Here is an 18,217-nt window from a genome sequence, read left to right as displayed (position 1 = left end):
CTACATTTTGGTGTCTGTAATCTGTAGGGGAATACATTTTAAAAATAACCTTCCCAACACTGTATATGACCTTTAAATATAGAACGTAGCAAATGTAAAGAAAAAACACACACAGAATGAGAGGGTGTGTCCAAACTTGACAGTGTACATTGGCCTTTATTCGTGTGTTTTGTGCTGACATGTTGTGCTCTGTAGTTCCTCCAAAGGCCCACTTCTCCTATTTGTGTCCACAGTCTCTGTTTACCAAAGGAGCTGCTTTATAACAGCCAAAGTTTGAATAGTCACCGCTCTCTGTGCTCCTGTGAAATCCACGCAATTATTTACACTTTGCCTTGAGAAATTACTGACAAACTCATGGTTTTCAATATGCTGGATAATAAATGTGTAAGGACCTTTAAGAAAATGTGTTTTGTTCATTTACAAATATTCTTTTCTATCAATCTGTCTCCTTCAGTTATGATTCATTTTGTCTTTTTTATGTCTGTCCTTTGAAAATACCATTTCTCATACTTGATTTAAGGATTTATATTTTTATTACAAGCCAAATCTTATGTTCAGACCCTTTTCATGTACTCTTTCTTGAGTTGGAGTTTGCCCAAATACTTCCAGTATTATTTTAAAGTAACTGTACTCTTACGGACTACTCCAACCACCTCTTATTTCAAAACCTGAGACCTACAGCTCTACATTATCTGTATCTGACAGATTTGTTCAGACTTGCCCAAACTCTTTTAATCACATTAGATCCCGCTCAGTCTCGTATGTTTGTCCGTTTGAGCAAATCAAGCTCATTTGATATTTAGGTGTGGCTCTGGAAAAGCTTTTATAATCTCTAATTGCGTTGCATGTCGAGCCTTTCACACCAGCTACCTCCAAAGAATAGATCTGGCTTTGTGAGTGGCACCAGAGGTAAACCAGGTCTATAACGGGACTGTTCCGGGTTTAATCCAGGACTAAACCAGGTCTAAAAGTGGACTACATCATTTCAGCTGTAGTTCTAAACAAAATATTATCCACAGGAGGACAAAAGTCATACAACGGTTTATTATAAATTAAATTACTGATGTTATTATATATTTATCTGTCTGTCTAGTGTGAATCAAATGAACTCTAAATAAGGCAAACCCACAAACTGAAGAGCGTGTGTACCACAGTTTGAGAAACACTGTTCTAATGCAAGAAAATACAGGCAAGTCTATGTTTAGTTAAAACTGTAGTGTACAGTTAAAGCTGCCATCTGTAACTTTATTTGATTTATTTATTTTTTTGTAGCAGAGTAAAAAAGTCTGATGTGAAACCTGTTCCCATCTCTCCCCTCACCTGACCCCTCCCTCTCTTCTCACCTGGGCCTGCCCTCTTCCCTCATCTGAGCCCTCAGTCTTCTTTCACCTGGCCCCTCCCTCATCCCCTCACCTGGCCCCTCTCTCCCTCTTCCCTCATCTGGCTCTTTCTCCTTACCTGGCCCTCCCTCTCCTCTCACCTGGCCCCTCCCTCTCCCCTCACCTGGCCCCTCCCTCTTCACTCACCTAGCCCCTCCTCTCCCCCTCACCTGGCCCCTCCCTCTCCCCTTACCTGGCCCCTCCCTCTCCCCTGGCCCTCCCTCTCTTCTCACTGGGCCTGCCCTCTTCCCTCATCTGAGCCCTCAGTCTTCTTTCACCTGGCCCCTCCCTCTTCCTCACACCTGGCCCCTCCCTCATCCCCTCACCTGGCCCCTCCCTCACCTGGCCCCTCTCTCCCTCTTCCCTTATCTGGCTCTTTCTCCTTACCTGGCCCCTCCCTCTCCTCTCACCTGGCCCCTCCCTCTCCCCTCACCTGGCCCCTCCCTCTTCCCCTCACCTGAGGCCTCGGTCTTCTTTCACCTGGCCCCTCATGCTCCTCTCACCTGGCCCCTCCCTCTCCCCCTCACTTGGCCCCTCCGTCTCTTCTCACCTGGGCCCACCCTCTTCCCTCATCTGGCTCTTTCTTCTTACCTGGCCCCTCCCCCTCCCTCTTCCCCTCACCTGGCCCCTCCCCCCTCCACACCTGGCTATTGTCCACGCTCTCTGGTCAGACAGCAGTAACGTAGACAGCATCTAGTGGTGATATGTGAGAATACAACAGGGGTGGTCAGTCATTCATTCATTGCAAATGGTAGCTTTAAACAAATATATATTTTTAATTATATTATTATTTATTTTTTATTTCATACATGAAAACGTTTTGTGTCAAATGTGCAATGTGTGTTTTCTTAACTGGCAAATCAAATGTTAAAATGTCCATTCGTTTGGATCAGGGGCCTCAAACTACATTTTTACAGTTTTTTTTTTTTTTTTTTTTTTAACTTAAAGATGTATTGTGTAACTTTCCTGCCACCAACTTGTCTCTGTGGAGATGTTATTGCTTTGTTGGCCTGGTGGTGTCATTGCATTACTAAGGAGACAAGCAGAAATGTTACATAAATCTTTTTTTTTTTTTTTTTTTGTATATAATCTTCTTTTTTATTATGTATTTTATCACTTTATCCAAATTGTGGACCTCTGATTTTTAAATTGAAGTTGCAGTGAAACATCTGTGACCATCTGAATGTAATTTATAATAAGTGCCTTGTCCAAAATAAATGTCGTTTTCCACACTGAATAAAGACGGCTCACTGTGGTATTCTTGTTTATGAACTTGTTAGGTTGGTGTTGCCTTGAATGTTCTGCTTAAAAGCATGACATTTTCCTCATATTCCTGCATTACCAGAAAAGTTACAAAGTGCATGTTTAAAAAAAAACAACTGACAATAGATTCAAGAAATGTAAAGTGGTGTAAAGTAAAGGAACATATTACAAGTATTACTATCTGTCTGTCTGTCATCTATCTATCTATCTATCTATCTATCTATCTATCTATCTATCTATCTATCTATCTATCAAAGATTAATTCACACATTGATCACTTCACAGATGGATTGTATAAATACATTTAGAGTTTAGAGACAGAAAACAGATCAGACTGAGGTCTGCAGTAGCTGCATTTCTCCACCAGATGGCAGCATAGACTTAGAAAAGTTCTAGTTAAAGGCTCCACTAAGTTGTAAATATGACTAGTGAAATTATAGTTAATTTGTTAATTTTGTACTAACTGTATTTTTATTTAAACATACAATTTGTTACTTTTGATGTTACTGCTCTGCCGAGAAAGTCCCGCAGTATGGCATTAATTTTATCTATGTACACTGAGGTAAGCGGACGACGAGGTCAATTTACCGCGCAATTTGAGTAAACGTTTATAATCTTCAAAATATTTTTAAGTGATCAAAACAGTAAATGCAAGATGTAACTTTGATTTGATGTCCTACTGTGTAACATGTCAGGAAAAACAATAACATCTCCATGACGACAAGAAGGTGGCAGACCCGCAACAGAAAAGTTACACAGTGCAGCATTAAGTGTCATATATGAAACAAAACGGACTCTTGTGAGCTTTCAGTCACGTTATAATGCTGTTACCTCCTCAAAAACAGACCTGTACATTCTATCCTTCACTGTATTATTTGTTTATTGCTCTTTTGATTGTTTTAATATTGTGTTCTGTAGAGCATCACTTAGTCCTGAAAAGTGCTCTAGAAATCAAATGTATTAGTATTAATGGTAAGAAGTTCTCATGATGTTGCACATAACAGGCAACTGAAACCCATGTAGTTTTAATATATGACACTTGAGGATCACTGGGCCTCGTTCATGAAAGTTTTCTTTAAAAATGTTTGTAACTTCTGCTTCAAGAAGATGCTGAGAAGACAAAGTGGAAGTCTTCACACAGTGTTCTTCTGCAGCTGAATTCCTTCTTAAAGGTTGTATGGAGGATTTTTTGTTTTTGTTTCAAATTTTCAGTGAAAGTTTAAAATACCATTACAGAGAAGCAACAGCCTTGTAATTATGATGGCCAAAAAAAAAAAAAAAAAAAAAGAATGAAAATCTATCAACTGTGGATGTAGTGAGGCCAGAAAAACATCAGCCAATAGAAAACAAGGCTCCCTCATTTTCTATTGCCTGATTAGGTCGTCAGTCAAACTCCCTATGTTTCTAGGGTAACTATGCAGTGGTTCTTAGAGGCTTTTTCAAACTGTAGCTTCCTCACAGTTCGCACAAAATTTGTCGCGATGGCGGACGAGAATCCACGACCAGTTCACCGCCAAAGAAAGTCGGTTTTTGAGATCGCTGAAAGAAGAAGAGCGAAGACAAACTGCGGTGATTCTTGGAGATTCCTTCCAGCGATGGCACGGCACGAATGAAGTAGACGAAAGGTCTAAAAATGGAGGTGTTGGTCTCTAAATTATTTCTAGAGGGAGCTGTGGAGGAGGAAGGTGGTGTCACGCATGCACGACATTTGAAAAAGGACTGTTGCTGTATTTATCTTCCCTTAAAAAATCCTCTATACAACCTTTAAGTGACAGTTTCGCCAAATTCACCAACATCCAGCTATGAACACTTCCACACTCATTTATGATTAACTTAAATAGAAAATGAGCATGTATTTGGTTAGAAACGCCCTCTGAACTTTCAAATATGTCCAATATGGGTTTGATATTATGACGTATGAAAGCTCGAGGAGAGAGTGAGCGAAGAAGTGAGGTGGAGCTCGTCTGTTTTACAGCTTCAGCTGCGATTTCAAATGTCCAAACTCACATGAACACACTCAGGGAGGAATATTTAAGTCATAAAAAGTTACACAGTGCAGCTTTAAATGTCCTATATTACGCGAAATCAGTGTTGGGGAGTAACAGATTACATGTACTGGAGTTACGTAATCAGAGTACAAATTATGAGTAACTGTATTCAGTTACAGTTACTGTTTCAGTGAGTGGTAATTGGATTACAGTTACTTTGTTGAAATAAATGGATTTCCTGTTTTCACATTTTGGGCTATATCCCCCCTTTTTTTTTTTTTCTCCCCCGGTAATTCCACTCTAAAACCAGAAACTAAACCAGGTCTAAACCAGGAGTAAACCAGGACTAAACCAGGACTAAGCCAGGACTAAAACAGGATTTAACAAGACTAAACCAGGTCTAAACCAGGACTAAACCAGGACTAAACCAGGACTAAACCAGGACTAAACCAGGACTAAACCAGGACTAAGCCAGGACTAAAACAAGATTTAACAAGACTAAACCAGGTCTAAACCAGGACTAAACCAGGTCTAAACCAGGATAAACCAGGTCTAAACCAGGACTAAACCAGGACTAAACCAGGACTAAACCAGGTTTTAACAGGACTAAATCATGTTGTGTGGACTGTGTCTCTTCCTCTTCTATCAATAATATTTTTAATTTGGTTCAGTAAACTCTGGCCTTTTTATTTTCTTTTAGCAGACAAAATTTCTTATGTGAAGATATTTTCAATCTTTGTTCCTCTACAGCAAATCAAGTAATCCAAAGTATTCAGATTACATTACTCACTTTTAAGTAATTTAATGGATTCCGTTACAAACTACATTTCGGGGTATGTAATCTGTAATCTGTAGGGGAACACATTTTAAAAGTCACCTTCCCAACACTGTGTGAAATGGACTCTTATGAGCTTTAAGTCCTGTTATAATGGAGTGTAAGAAAAAACTGATTCAGTGATGTACCGTGATACTTCATTTCACAATTCTCTAATGGATTCAAAATAGATCTGAATCAAATATCACAATAATATTTTTCACTAAAATTCACTGTTCTCATGATTTTAAAAAGGTCCATTTATATTTCATACAATTGTGTTCTCATGAAGGTGTAGTTAACAATGTTATTGGAAGTAATTATTGATAAACTGCAATATATCATCCATTGTTTTAGTATTGGGATATATCGTGATACTACACTGAATCGTGACTTGTGTATCAGGATAATGTATCATATCATCAGGGCGTTGCAAACCCCAGTGTTATAATGTTGTTACCTCCTCAAAAACAGACCTGGAGTTGTGTTTTGTTTCATTCACACACTCATATGTTTGAGTAATCCTGCATTATTAGTCTGTGAACATTTCCAAAGCTTAAAATGCTCTGTTCCACCTTGTTGTCACAAAGTGGTAGTTTCCAAGTGAACAGCTCCTTTTACGGGCGGCAAAAGGAGCGGCAGTAGCTCAGTTGGTAGAGCATTCGCCCACTGATCTAAAGGCTGGTGGTTCGAATCCAGCTCTCAACATAAACATCACAGGTTGAGTGGTCAGATCTACTAACCCACAGGTTGGCTGGTGTGATTCCAGCTCCCACAGATGAATGCTGCCGTTGTGTCCTTGGGCAAGACACAGTGTCTGTGTACACTGGTGTGTGAATGTGTGTGTGAAAGGGTGAGTGGTTCCTTGTTGTAAAGTGCTTTGAGTGCCTTGAAGGTGGAAAAGCCATTTTACTCTTAGTTCAGTAGTGGAGTGTCAAGTCCTGGGCTGAAATCATCAACCAAATGATTCTGCTGAATGTGTGTGGAGTTTCAAAACACAGTGGAGCACTTCCTGTATTACCACATGACATCACAAGGTGGAACAGAGTGTTTTCATCTTGAGAGAAGAACTCTGAAGTATAAATCTGCAGTGTTTGTGTGTTAAACATGTGTCTGGTCTGTTTGTGATGAGGAAAAACATTAGAACAGAGAATTTTTATTGAATATTTTGTCTCCAAAACTTTTTCCCTCTTCAGTGACAAACTTTGCACCTTTTTACACAAATCTCTTTTTAATTACTTTTCATTTGTGGCTCCTCAGATACACGTCGGTCTCTTATCAGTCCTGTTTAATTCCCAATGACCAGAAAATCATTTTCCTCTCCTAGATTACTGCTTTCAGACTAAATATTAGAAATCTACGGGTGTCTGAAGGCAAAGTCGAACACAGGGGAGGACCGTTAAGTGGAACTTTTCAAACACACAGTTGCCATAACGACTGGCTCTGTGTCCTCACAGCAAGAAGTTTCTCTTTGTGTATATAAGTAATTTTTAAAATGTATTTATTTATTTGTTGTAGCTGTAGAGAATTAAAGGTGCATTGTGTAACTTTTCTGGTGGAGGGTTTGTCAAATGCTTTTCGCAGATCTTATTGCTTTGTTGGGAAAGTTTCACATTCTGTATTGGACCGTTGTGGTGAAGAAGCTGAGCCCAAAGGCGAAGCTCTCGATTTACCATCACCTCCCCTGGTCATGAGCTCTGGGTAATGACCAAAAGGATGAGATCACGGATACAAGCGGCTGAAATGCGTTTCCTCTGCAGGGTGGCTGGGCGCTCCCTTAGAGATAGGGTGAGGAGCTCAGTCACATGGGAGGAGCTCGGAGCAGAGCTGCTGCTCCTCCATGTCGAGAGGAGCAGCTGAGGCTTGGGCATCTGTTCCACATGCCTCCTGGACGCCTCCCTTGGGAGGGGATGTGCCATTGGAATAAGGCCCCAAAGAAAACGAATGACATGCTGGAGGGACTCTGTCTCTAGGCTGGTCTGGGAACACCCCGGGGTCCCCCCAGAAGAGCTGGAGGAAGTGTCTGGGGTGAAGGAAGTCTGGGGGTCCCTGCTTAGACTGCTGCCCCCGCGACCTGGCCCCAGATAAGCAGAAGAAAATGGATGGATGAAATGTTTCACAGTATGACATTAAACCCTTCTATCTTCATGGACACCAAACCAGAACAGGTTACATTTCTGATCTGTGCAGACGTAACCCCAGAATTTTTATTTCTCCAGGTATGTTTGAGCTATAAACCCACCTGTAATTGAATAAATGTAAAGTAGAGCTGTTTAATGTCACACTGTGGAACATTTCAGGCAGAGTAATAACATACCCATAGAAACAAGCAGGTGACAGACGCTCCACCAGAAAAGTTACACAATGCACCTTTAAAATAAGTAAATAAAACAGTTGCCCGTGGATATTTATATGTCTGCACAAAAAGCCCTGCATCACTCACCTTCCTCGTGTATATCCGACATTCAAACTGCTCTGTGCTTGCTCTGTATGCTGACAGGACATCCAGCTTTCACAAAAAGGTCAGATTTTGTAGGATTCTTTTCTATTTTCACAACATAAACGTTTCACAAATTTTAAATCCGCAAAATACCTAAAAGTGATCTTTGTCAGACTGAGCCCAGCCCTGCTCTGAGCCCGTCCTAGCGCCACTCTAGCAGCGCTCGCTCTGATTGGTCCAAACGCTCCACGCCATCCACGTTACAGACACAGGTGGGAGGAGCTCGTCCAGACTGAGGAAATAACTGAGGAAGAGAAAATAATTTTTGGGCCCATGCGTAAATGAGCTCAGGCCACTCAAAATGAAAAGGTGCCATCTTGGATTCACCTTTGGATTTTAATACAGTTCTATAGTCTACAGACTACGGCAGTGGTGATTTCAAATGTCCAAACTCACATGAGCACACTGTGGGTTTTTCGGAAGGGAAAAAGAAGGAGATGGAGAATCCTTTATTTCAGCATTTCCATTGAGTGAGATTCAAGTTGATTACCAAGTACAACTGCCACCCTCTGACAAACTCAAAATCAGGGGTGGCATATACAGCAAGAAAATGAACAATACTGCTGACCCAGTACACCTTATCATGGGTTTTATGTCAGTTTTTTGCTTTGTGGCATCTCAAAGTCCAAAAAAACATATTCTTTATGGCAAGAAAAACATGTTATGTAGACCTATAGATATCACACGTGTTTTCCACCCTGTTCAAAGTCCATAATGTTAGGTGAATTTAGCATGATCAGGGTTTTAAGTCAAACTTACTGAAATAAGTGGTGTTTCTGCAATTGTGGACCAGTGCAATGTCCAGGCTCAGGGCTGTGACAGAGGCTCACATGGAGACACTGGAGACTCACTACAGCCTGGAGAAAGTCTGTTACACACAACAGACACAGACTCTGTAAAACAACTCATAAATGTTATTGGATCACACAGTTATTGAAAATAATTTAAGAAAATATCTCACTTACAATCATGGAGGAATAAGAATTTTTTGTTTCATTATCATAGTAATAATAATAATGTTATAAAACAATAGAATTTTTGTTCTCATGAGTGCTTCTGGCTGATTGTAGGATTCAAATGTACAAAAACAAAACAAAACAAAAACTGTAAGAAGGCCTTAAGTACAATGTTCATAAGAATGTTTCATGAGTGAGGCCCATTGATCTAAAGCTCAGCAGAATGAAGCTGGACTTTGCAGGAGCCACAACATTCTACAGGCCGGTTAAATTTAATACAGATGGGGCCGGCTAAAATGAATATTCAAATGCAGAAATTCTGAGGAATTTTGAGAGCAATGGCACCTTGATTAATCAAACATGAATCACTGTAAATACAACTTTGAAGGGTAAATGAGACGGGAAACAACTGTAACATGATTCAAAGCTCTTCTGTCTCCTTTAATAATGGGGATGTAGAAAAGTGCACGTTTTATCCATCTGTCTGCCCCCTCCATTTTGTAATTGTGTTTCAATTAAATGTACAGGAAGTCACATTTTAATTGAGTTATGCTAACGTGTGTGTGGGTGCAAAAGGGCACATTGTATCAGGAGTTCTGACTTGTACTTACACTTAGTGATGTTTTTAAAGAGCCCGTATTACTCTGTTTTCTCTGTTCTAATGTCGTTTCCTCATCACAAACACACCTGGAGTTGTGTTTTGTTTTCTTCACACATGTTTAAAGCCCAATTTATGGTTGTGCATCAAACCATCTGTGTAGCAACACAGAGCGTCTGCGTCGCCTCGAACCCCCTCCACAGAGCGTCTGCGTCGCCTCGAACCCCCTCCACAGAGCGTCGAACCCCCTCCACAGAGCGTCGAACCCCCTCCACAGAGCGTCTGCGTCGCCTTAAACCCCCTCCACAGAGCGTCTGCGTCTGCGTCGCCTCGAACCCCCTCCACAGAGCGTCTGCGTCGCCTCGAACCCCCTCCACAGAGCGTCTGCGTCTGCGTCGCCTCGAACCCCCTCCACAGAGCGTCTGCGTCGCCTCGAACCCCCTCCACAGAGCGTCTGCGTCGCCTTGAACCCCCTCCACAGAGCGTCTGCGTCGCCTCGAACCCCCTCCACAGAGCGTCTGCGTCGCCTCGAACGCCCTCCACAGAGCGTCTGCGTCGCCTTGAACCCCCTCCACAGAGCGTCGAACCCCCTCCACAGAGCGACCCCTCCACGTCTGCGTCGCCTTAAACCCCCTCCACAGAGCATCTGCGTCTGCGTCGCCTCGAACCCCCTCCACAGAGCGTCTGCGTCTGCGTCGCCTTAAACCCGCCCAACAGAGCGTCTTCTTTTGCCTCGAACCCCCTCCAGAGTGTCTGCGTCACCTTGAACCCCCTCTACAGAGCGTCTGCGTCACCTGATGTTCACCTCTGAAATTTTGTAACTATGCTCTGAATCGATGCAGACAGCGAGGGAAAGCGACGCAGACAATAAAGGCTGTGATTGGTCCTCTACATCTGCTCTACATACATTTCCGATATTCCATTTTCCCACTTCATTATGTAAACACAAATGTCGTTTTTAAATCCTAGTGTCCCAGTGTTGTGGCGGTGAATCACTTCGTGGTGCACAGACTTTGACACAGACTCATAACGACAAGGCGACGGCAGCAGTGTGTGTTGAGTCGACACAGAACTATAATTCGGCCTTAACAAACAAACTCTGCATATTTAGAGAGACAGAAAATCATTTGGATCATTTCAGATCTGGAATTATCAATCTCTCCTGACCTAAAGCTAAAAGGAGCATTTAACTTGAAAACTACCACTTCATGACATCATAATGTGAAACAGAGCATTGCGACCACAGGATCTTTAAATGACTTATTAACTTGAGTATTTTATTTATTAATCTTCTGAAATAACTGTACTCTTACTTAAATACAAATTTAGATTTTTCTCTCCACCTCTGATTAGTCTACTGAAACTCCAGATGCTCAAAGTTGCTTTTACAGTGTCATAAACTACAAATCCCATAATCCCTTGCTGCAGTCACACTGATGAGTCCTGGATTCCAAACAGAGGAGAAGAAAATCCCTAAATGTGCTTTAATCTGGACTCTGTATTGATTATTGTGTCCAGACCTCTGCTCTAAAAAAAAAAAATAAATAAATAAAAAAAAAGCTCTTTTGAAATAAATGACAAGGCCAAATATTGATACTGGCTTGTAATTGGTCTGAAAATAAAATAAAGTGAGATCAAATTAAATAAAATTATAATAAAATGTGATTAAATAAAATGTGACAATAAAAAATAATTTACAGTAAAAAAAAAAAAAAAAGAATAAAATATTAAAACATCAAATTTTGACATATACATAAAACCTTTAATACTAAAGACGTCATTTTTCTGTTATTTTTCTGTAATTTTTTGTCATCACATGTTTCCTGGTTTGTGGCGTCAGTGTGAATAAATTGTCGAGACCACAGACTGTCCACCAAACCAGAGCGAGAGAAAAACACCAAAACCTGTGCAACGTTTTTTAACCTTCTCTTTAACTATTGCCTCTGCTGCTTTCCCCCTCCTCGCCTCCTCTGTTCTTCTTCTACTCCTCCTCTCCTTCTCTACTCTTCTCCACTTCTCTCTTCCTCTTGGTAAGTCAGTAAGTCCCTATTTATATAGGGACTTTTCACAGACATTTTTTTTTTGTGTGACAAAGACGCTTTACAGAGCATTACATTCATCATTATTCATTCACTCTATACCTGGTGATGGTAAACTACTGTTGTAGCCACAGCTGCCCTGGGGCAGACTGACAGTGCCAATCGGTGCCAACGGACCCTCGACCATCATCATCACTGACGCACACACCACTTCTCTCTCCTCCTCTGCTCCTCCTCTTCTCTTTCCTCTCCTCCTAATCCTCTACTTGCCATCTGCTCCTCTTCTCCTCCTCTCCTCCTCCTCCTCCTCCTCCTCTGTTCCTCCTCCTCTGTTCCTCCTCCTCCTCCTCCTCCTCTGTTCCTCCTCCTCCTCCTCCTCCTCTGTTCCTCCTCCTCTGTTCCTCTTCCTCTCCTCCTCCTCCTCTGTTCCTCCTCCTCCTCTGTTCCTCCTCCTCCTCTGTTCCTCTTCCCCTCCTCCTCCTCCTCTGTTCCTCTTCCTCTCCGTCTGGAGTGGACTGGTTCAATGATATGTATCTGACTCCAGAGTGGACGATACATCATCTCTTCTATCTCCTCTCCTCATCTCTCCTCATTCTCTCCCTTTCTCTCTCTATCTCTCTCTGTCTCTCACATTTTGCAGAAATACAAATGAATGACCTGGGACAATCTTATTCAATTTAAAAATATCTGTCTGTACAAGATTAAACATGTAAACTCCCCCTTCGCTGAATGACTTTGTTCATTTCAGATCTAGTGAGGGCAGAGTGACCAGAGGAGCAGTGAGGGAAGACTGCATTATTCCTCTTAGAAAAGCTGTATTTGGTCAGTGTGTTTTCTCCGTCAGAGCGTCCCATCAGTGGGACTCTTTGCCTGAAGCCGTCAGAACGTCTCCCTCATTCTCTGCTTTTAAAAAGAATGCTAAAAAGTGGCTTTTAGAAACGTATCAATAGCGAATATTCCAACTGCGCATCGCGCTCACGCTCGAGTTTTCAATAAATCACCTGCCCCCCTCCCTCCATACACACCCGGGAGTGCGACGAGACAGGACGGCTGCGCAGGTATGGAGCTACTATCACGAATTTTCTATTTTCTTGCTATTTATATAACATCAGTTGTTCGTAAACTTACGCTCACTCATGCAACCTTTCAGGAGCCCTTACCTCTAAAACAGATGGTTTAGACCAGGTTTAAACCAGGTTTAAACCTGGTCTAAACCAGGACTAAACCAGGTTTAAACCAGGACTAAACCAGGTTTAAAACAGGATTTAACAGGACTAAATCATGCTGCATGGCCCAAGTCTCCTCCTCTTCTATCAATAATATTTTTAATATGGTTCAGTAAAGTCTGGGCTTTTTTATTTTCTTTTATCAGACAAAACATCTTATGTGAAGATTTCCTCGTCTTTGCTTTTCTACAACAAATAAATAATCCAAAGTATTCAGATTACGTTACTCACTTTCAGTAATTTAATAGATTATGTTACAAACTACATTTTGGTGTGTGTAATCTGTAATCTGTAGGGGGATACATTTTAAAAGTAACACTCCCAACACTGTCTGCTATGACATGGTAGTAGATTGTAGATTTGTAACACAATTCACTTGTCATCGCAAGTTCAGACTCTGTTTCTGAAAAGCTTTGGATCGATGTTGGTGAACTTTGAAAAGGAAAAATGCTGTTTACAAAAAACTGTGAGTGACTCCAGAAGAGAAAGAGCTCTCCACAAGAGTTTCCTGTGTCTGAAATCACCAGACGGGCGCCTCTGCTCGACTCTCACATGCACCACACTGTCAAACTGTTAAACTAGTCCATTATATATGTCTATTATATTGGGTTTCCTAAAGCTGAGGTCAAGAGATTTCAAGATATAATCAATAATGTAGGTCTCTGTAGTCTCTCTATGCTGTTTTCACTATTAAAACTGTATTTTAGTGAAATTAGGTCCAATAACATAAAGAACGAAACAGATAAACTGTTTTAAAAGACCCATGCTATTTTCTGTTGTTATATTGTTTCCTCATTTCTGTCAATTGTCTCAAAAGAAACCTTTTGCATTGTAACATTAAAGGTTACAATCAACAACATCCGGGTCTTAATGATGATTTGGATTATTCCACGTTCCTCTGAAATGGTTAAAATTCTCCTGGCAATTCCTCAGTGTTTATGAATGATGTTTTGATCTGAGGTGCAGTGGTGTTCTTGTATATTTAATATTAATGCATATGTGATGGACACTCCAATTTCCAACGTGTCATGTTTATCATGTTGCTGTTCTGTGGCTCTGCTCATCATCTTTACATTCCTCATGGTTTCTCAATCATTTTCTTGTCTTTTTCCTATAGTCAGGTGACAATAAAAAAAATGTTGGCCACGTTGAGAGGAGCAGTTGAGGTGGCTCAGGCATCTGTTCCGGATGCCTCCTGGGCGTCTCCCTCAGGAGGTGTTCTGGGCATGTCCCACCGGGAGGAGGCCCCGGGGAAGACCCAGGACACACTGGAGGGACTATGTCTCTGGGCTGGCCTGGGAACACCTTGGGGTCCCCCCAGAGGAGCTGGAGGAAGTGTCTGGGGTGAAGGAAGTCTGGGAGTCCCTGTTGGGACTGCTGCCCCCACGACCCGGACCCCAGGACAAGTGGGAGAAAATGGATGGACGTGGCGTTGTCACATGATTGTCATGTAATATTACTGAATGACTCTGGTGCGTCCTGTGCCCTGATGCTCTGACCAGGAACATCTCGATGTTCGAAATGTGTTGGCGTCCTTCCATGTAATAAAGCACTTTTAATATATTCAGTCAGTTTGCCTCCAACCACCATCAACCCTCACACACACTCACACATGCACACTCACACACATTCATACTAGTGTTAGTGTAAGTGTACTGCCCAAAGACACTACAACAGCTCCAGACAAGATCACACTTGGAAACCACAAATACTCCAAAATCAGAATTGACTAGAATCTTTTTTGTCATGTCCGTGTGTCTGGGGGAAGTCTTTTCTTCAGGGACATGAGTTTTTGTGAGTGAACAGAGAAGTGGAGATGGTTTTAGAGCAGGGACAGGGGAGTTATTGTCAAAGGCCGACCACACCATTCAGGCTAAAGAAATACAAGTTTCAAAAGAAGTTTGTCAAAAACACTGTGCCGTGACTGTCAAACTCTGTAGAGTTTTTAAGTGGTGAAAAGAGACATGGAACTGGACTGAGGGAGGAAAGAGAAGGAAGAGATGAACTTGGAAGAATCAGGAGAAGGACAATGAAACAGAATTAAAATTCACTGTAGAGTTAAAGGTGCAGTGTAAGATGTGAGAATTAGATTAGACATTTCAGAAACATGATTCATCTTTGGGTCTGGTCAAGTGGTAACGGAGGGAAACAGGGGCAGATTTTGTACATTCAAATAGTTCTTATTCAGAAACTAGAGGGACTATTGAAATAAGTAAAGTATCAGAATGTAGGAAAGAGTTACACTCCAACAGGGTCAAGTTAAACCTGTGATATTCTTTCAAGTTGTTGACAAAAAATTGAAAAACTCATGTCGGTAACGGAGGGAATGAAATATGCAGCACTTTTTGGACAATAAATCCAAACAGTGATAACTCTTGGTTCTCACTTACATATCCTTAACAAACTGGTTTGAATATTTGCTTCATATAGTTTTCTACCATATGGTACAAGATTAGGTTGAAAAACCTCTTACTTTTTGACTAATGAGATTTTTTATTAAGAAAGGTCATGGTAACGGAGGGAAAATTGTGCAAACAAGTAGAAGGTGCAGGATTTTACATCATTTGTCACTTTTTTCTTCCGAATACTTTAATATTACTTCAAAATGAAAGGAAACTATTTCTATAAAATATGTCAGTCCTTCCAAGCTAATTTTTATCATTTTAAATACTTTTTTTTTTTTTTAAATCCTGTACCTTCATCAACAGTTCAAAGATGGAATAACACAAGATATGATGAAATACATCCATTTATTGACATGATTTTCAGGTCTTTGAAATTTGGGAAATAATTTTTGTTCCATGTTTCATACATGGTCTGTTTAAAACGTATGGAACTTTAGAACCAAAAATGGTACAGAAAAAAGGTCAACAGTTTCATAAACTAGAGTACATATGTATCTGTTCAATACATTTTTATATCAGATGCATTAACTTGAATTTTTGGCCTTGTTGTTTACTTCTGCTTGACCGGGTCCCTTTGTCCCAGACACAAGCAACACATGCTCAAATAAAATGTAGTTCTTAGTGTTAAATAGTGTAATGCTGATTTATTCTTGTTTACAAAATCATTGGACGTGATGGACAAGACAATTCTCCAATCAGAAAGCAGAATGAACCTCACATGACTCTCGTTTGTGTTGCCAGGTTCACTGCTGAAATCCAGTTGCTTCTCTCTGATCTGAACGGTCCCTGCCTAAACCCCAGCTCCTGCAGCCAGACATGAGGCAGTGCTAGTGCAGCCTCTGCAGCTCAGGGAGGGAATTCTGGAGGTTCTGAGTTTTCACATGAGGCGTGAACATAAACTGAAAATGAGACAAATGCAGAATGTGTCCCTGTCTGCAGGTGGAGGCTCTGGTGACACAGGTTCAGTTGTGATTGTAGTTGATTTTGTCACGGCCCTGGCTGTGTTTTACCCTGCGCCTTCCTGCCGCTCTCCTCTCTCTCTCCTGGTGTTGTGTTTTCGTCTGTCTCAGCTGCCCGGCCGCTCCACCCACACGATTCTGCAGGTCTATAAAAGCCTGTGTGCATACGATCCTCTCTCTTCTCCTGCTCCACCCCCTCCACCGCCCTGCAGCCACCACGCTTTACTTTTGGTTTCTGCATCTTCAAGCACCTCAAGACTTACATACACAAAGCATTATCTTACTGACTTATCATTCACACACACACACACCACAGCTCACCACTCACATACACTGACAACACAAACAGAGCTAGTATTGATCATTTTGTAAATAAATGGCCAAACACCGGTTAAAACTTTCAGAAACTGTCATGTTCCCTCGTCTTTGTTGAGGTCTTTCGAGCCAGTAGTATAGTTTTTTTTTTGTAACTGTAAAAGCACAGGCGACATCCTCTGCCTTTAATTACTAATAGTGTTTTGTGTTTCCTTCACCACCAGAGGGCACCGCTCGTACAGCTCACCTCTAACACCAACATGAAAACAAAAAACATTTGGAGTTGTCACTCGCTCTTAGTGTGATTCATCAGACGGTTTCACTTCGTAGAAACCGTTTAACCTCGCAGTGTTAGAATTCATTCACTCAACGGTAGGCGGGTATTTTTTTTACTTAATCAATCACTGCTGTTTGGTCGTGACATATGTATTGTGCCGCTAACGGGGCTAACTGGTATATTAAGCTTTTCCCAAATCCTGTAGGAAGAAGGACAATAACGTCTTTCCCCTTGATAAAATTCACCAAACATTCTCTTTGTTCTGGCTTTAAATCCTCGATCTCGGGAATCGTTGCCAACACAGAATCTCTGGCTCTTCCCTGATTGGCTGGTGCCTGAACTCACACTTGAGGGGTTTTTGCGAACCGTCTAGTGCAGAGGTGTCAAACTCATTTTGGTCCGGGGGCCGTATCCAACCTACTTTGATCCCAAAGGGGCCGGATCAGAAAATGCATGGCATATAAACCCCAAAAATAGCAATAAGTTCAAATATTTGTGCAGAGAAACTCAAATCTATTACAGAAATCTTTTTTAATTGATGAACTCTTTCTTTTACAAAATATTATAATATTATGAACAACCTGAAACTTTAAGAAAAGTGCAATTTCAACACAAAGTTTTAACATGAGTTAAATAAGTTCAATAAGTTTAATAAGTCAATTTTTCTTGGAAAATCCTGCACTCAGCATCCACTTTTCTCATTTTTACCTCCGCAAAGGAGGTTATGTTTTTGCCGGCGTTTGTCTGTTTGTTTGTTTGTTTGTTTGTTTGTTTGTTTGTCTGTTAGCAACATAACTCAAAAAGTTATGGACCGATTTTGATGAAATTTTCAGGATTTGTTGGAAATGTGAAAAGGAAGAACTGATTTCATTTTGGGGGTGATCTGGAAGAAATCCTGGATTCTGGATCACTTTGAAATTTTACTTAACATTGTGGTAAATGGGGCCAAACATTTTGTTTCTCAATATCTCGGTTAATTATTGACCAAACCTCATGAAATTTGACTCAGGGATGGACAATGGGATCCTCTTTCATATTCCAAAGGCTGATCCGGATCTGATCCAGAAGACTGATTTTATCGCAATTTATATAAAAAATGGGGGTAGTCCTTGGCGGAGGTCTGCGCTCTCTGAGTGCTTTTCTAGTTGACATTTTGCTGATGAGGGTGTCACGGTCAACAGTCAAAACGATCGTCCTTTAAGAGCGTTTGGAAAGAGACAAGTTTTCATTTGTGCTGCTCTGGTGGGAGGGGCCACGTACAGAGATGCTGGAGACGCTGCTCAGCACCGCACAAAATTAACAATATTTTAATAGAAAATATAATTAAAATATTTTAGTAGAAATGAACCGAGGGCCAGATTAAAGGTCTTGGAGGGCCGGATCCGGCCCCCGAGCCATATATTTGACACCCCTGGTCTAGTGTATTTTGATTCCTGACCTAGTCGAAGAAATGAAATTGAGCGGAGGCACTAGGCGGCATCAGTCTGGCTAAGTCGCT

The sequence above is a fragment of the Boleophthalmus pectinirostris genome, unplaced genomic scaffold (genome assembly GCF_026225935.1).
Source record: "Boleophthalmus pectinirostris isolate CB_2022bp ecotype Guang Dong unplaced genomic scaffold, ASM2622593v1 HiC_scaffold_23, whole genome shotgun sequence".
Taxonomy (NCBI): Eukaryota; Metazoa; Chordata; class Actinopteri; order Gobiiformes; family Gobiidae; genus Boleophthalmus; species Boleophthalmus pectinirostris.
The sequence above is the reverse complement of the archived record's forward strand: the minus strand, read 5'-3'. Positions refer to the sequence as shown.